Source organism: Aphis gossypii, unplaced genomic scaffold, assembly GCF_020184175.1.
Source record: "Aphis gossypii isolate Hap1 unplaced genomic scaffold, ASM2018417v2 Contig00251, whole genome shotgun sequence".
Lineage (NCBI taxonomy): Eukaryota > Metazoa > Arthropoda > Insecta > Hemiptera > Aphididae > Aphis > Aphis gossypii.
In genome coordinates this window covers 41,588-45,707 of record NW_026083040.1, presented here as the reverse complement: position 1 = coordinate 45,707, position 4,120 = coordinate 41,588, and the positions used below count along the sequence as shown (strand labels likewise).

The window sequence follows — 4,120 nt, the reverse complement described above, 5'->3', positions numbered from 1 at the left end:
TAGAAATGTAGAACCAAAATGGTACCTAGAACTATTAATACTTATAAGATTATTAATACATGATTAGTTCAATATTAGCTGCTAATAAAAAAAAAAAAAACATTGTTTATTTTAATTTTAATATGTCACATTATTACTTTGTTAATGCTAAATATTCAGGTAGCACTAATGATTCATTTATATAAGTGTGATATCCACATACATGGAAAACTTGCATGACAATGGACATACTTCATATTTTTTATTAGGTAGAAATGATAATTTTTATGTTTACAAAATATAAATCTTAAACACTTACAATAGTTAATTAATACTTTGTAAACAGAAAATAATTTTGGATCTATTATATTATTCTTATTATTAGGTGATTCAGGATACCCACTTAGGACTTGGCTCTTAACTCCATTAATTGATCCTATTCCTGATACGCCTGAGTCTTTGTTTAATAAGTGGTTGACTAGTACACGGTCGACCATTGAAAGATGTAATGGGATCTTAAAAATGAGATTTAGGTATTTAAAATAAACTAAAATAAAAAAATTAAAACTTATGAGAACTATTAAACATTAAAAATGTGTTTATTAGATGTTTATTAAAACACAGAGTTTTGCACTATAATCCAGAAGGAGCTTCAAAAATCATAGTGTCTTGTTGTATCCTTCACAATATGTGTATTAATGCTAATTTGCCTGTTCCTCAGAGAGAACCAGATGATCCTCTAGACATTGATTTTGGCATATATGGTGTTCCTGAATTGAATCCAATGAATCCTACAATAAATTCTCAACTAGCTGCAGGCCGAAGAGTACAACAACTGCTTATTAGATCCTATTTTACTTAATAAACATTTTTTTTCAATCATAATTCTATAATTAAAAATTATAAAAATAAACATTATTACAATAAACTAACATCAAAGTCAGGCAGTTAGTAACTTGAAATAATATTCTTTTACCAATCACCAATATATTTAGTATTTAATAAGCATTAGAAAACACTATAGCTTTATAGTTAAAAACTGAACTGAAATGATATATTAAGAGTTTAATATTTAAATCATGATAGAACTAATACTTCCACCCAAGATATTCACTCACCTTAATTGAATTTGTTTAGTTAATTATACATATACAATATACATCAAACCATAATATACTCTTTATATTAAATATAGCATTAATATACATCATGCAACATGCATCATTTATTCAACAATTTATTTTTATATATTAATATAATTTTTATATTTTATTATTATATATTTTTTATTTATTTATTTATTTATTTATTTGTTAAATCAATTATTTATTAGTTTTATACTTAGCTGCAATGCTTTCAGCTATCAAAGCCAAGGCATTAGCCTTTTTTTCCTTGGCTACAGTCTGCCTTTCCAAAAGCAGGAGTTTTTGCTTATAGTAGTTGGATTTTAACTTGTTTCTTTCCGAACTTATTGCAGATAAGGAACGCGATGGTTCCACTGTATGGGAAAGAATATTTTTCTTCTTTCCGAAATTCTTTCCAGAATTTCTCCTAATAAAAATTATTATATAGATAGGTAATAAATCCTTTCACTCTAATATTAACACACAATTTGTTCTACTGAATGCAAATTTGCTATGCTCTATGTATGTAAGCATTATATTAACTATAAAATATATTTATTATTCATTATAAAGAACACACCTTATTGGAGACTTTGGTAACTCGATAGATGAAAAATATTCTGGTACAGCAGATGGTATATCATTGTCAATTTCAGTAATTTACTCAAGACCACTAAAATAGCTAAATGCAAATTCAAAAGATACTATTATATACTAAAATACATTATATTCAGTGACCACTTATATAATATTAATTTACCAATGAGTTTATTTAAATAACCAACTTACCCATCAAACATCTCTTCAACATCATCCCTATCCAAATCATTTGAAGATACATGTTGGGTACTGTCATTTGTCACATTATCATAACATGCAGTTGTATCTTCGATCAATCTTAAGTATAAAGATTAATAAAAAAGAAAAATTAAGAAAAATTAATAATACTTACTACCTACTTACTATGATACTTACTAATAGTAGCTAATATAGGTGAAAATACTATTTTATACTACAATAATGAATGAGTTGAATATTTTTACTAAAGTACTTTATAAAACTGTTAAAACATAACTTACAGAGTGTTTGCTTTTAAAAAGGTCATATCTGCTGGACTTTCAGATACAGAAGTATGTCCTTCAACCACAGTAGGACCCAAAACATCTAAAACTTTTTTCTCCAACTCGCTCAGCTCACTATAGTCTACCTCACCACCACCTGTCTTATTCTGCTCTTTTCTCATAATACCAGCTTTTCCTTTAATATTAGTTTTCAAATCACACCATGTCTGAAAATTATATAACAGGTTATCTAGGTACTCAAAACATAAATAAATAAATAAATAAATAGGTAACCTCTATTAACAATAATAATTATGGTTAATAAGTAGAGTTTGGATTTTAAGGTAATTTTTGTATATAATTATGATTCATATAATTTTTATGAAAAGGGGTTAATTAATGTTAACCCTTTAAATTTAATTTTTTTATATTTTACGGTAATTTACCAATTTATCATAACCATTTTATTTATACCTATTTATGGTACAAATCTAAAACCTATATATAATTGATAATTGTTAAAATACAATTACAATGATAGGTATGCATTTTTTTCTGTGCGTCATTATTATTATTTATATTAAATCCAAACTCTAATAACGAGAAATTAAAATTACATTGTTTTCTATTATAAATATTTACCTTTCTCCATTCGTTCCAAGATTTATTTGGTCCAACCTCACTGTTTAACGCATTTGCCACATTCTCCCATAATTGTTGACGCTATTTCACTGTAGATTTTATAGTGTTTTTCCCTGATACGAGCTCGGGATGAAACACTATAAAATCTACCAACATATTTTTCTGTCTGTCCGTGGAGTTCGGTTTTCTTACTTTTCTCGAAACCATTTCACAAGAATGAAGAAAATAAACGCGGAAATATAAAATTATATGCAGAAATGTAAAATTGTACTTGAAAAAAAAAACTATTAAAATGGAATAAATAACCATATGATAAATAGAAAACAAAAGAACAAAACCGAGTACCAACGCACTAATTATTAATCAAAATTATTACCTAAGATAAATCAATTAATACCTAATTATTTATCTATATTCATTACTACGCCAAATGCCAAAATGCCGATCGGTTGTGGTTATATATTTTTTAGAAAAACCGCCAAAACTTGTGATAATATGTGATAAAATGGACATTTTACAGAGTTACCAACTACACTTTTAATAATTTGCAAATTCGAGTAATTACGTATACATTTGGTCGTTCTTTTCGAGAATAGACCCCCTGGTCTAAGATTTGCTATTCTTATTAAAGATTGTGCTAATGCTCGTATAAGCATTGACTATCCAGCTCCCGCTGAACCAGTGAAAATACTTTCATCGCAGTATGACCTTTTCCCCATAATTGACTTCTTATGACATTAGTTGTATGATATAAGAGTTGGCGTTGACCGTCGTTTAGACATCTGATTAAGTCTTTAAACTGTTCATTGCCTATGAGGTGCACTATTATCTTACTACCATCTTTAGGTGAATCTACATCTGATGTATTTGTATTTTCAACATAATCTTCAACATCGTTTATTAGTACATCGTCTGGTACCCAATCTTCATCGTCTACAAGCTGATTGTTGTTACAGCCTTGTTCCCCTTCTATTTGGATTTCATTATCGTCTAATTGGGTTTCTTCTACTTTATTAAACTGTTGGTACAACTTTTTTATTTGATCAATGATTGTTTCATACACTTGTTTACAGTTAATATCTAACAAATCGGTTTTTTCATCGCGCCATGGTAAAAATAACATAATATTTTCTCTGTAAAAGTCTTGTTCATTTTTATCCACATTAAACCTAACATACCATATGATTTTTCTGATTTTACGTTTATGTATATACTTGTTTGGTTTTCCGATTAGTGTGGAGTCAATCGGATAAGTGGTATCAGGTTCATTATCAGTGTCAGAATCAGAACTGTTGTTAGCCGGTTTTTTTTTTA

At 27.7% G+C, this 4,120-nt stretch overlaps 1 pseudogene; it reads right to left on the bottom strand.

The window, feature by feature from the left end:
* Positions 1-1,343: 1,343 nt before the first annotated feature.
* Positions 1,344-3,899, bottom strand: LOC126553462 (uncharacterized; annotated as a pseudogene).
* Positions 3,900-4,120: the final 221 nt, after the last annotated feature.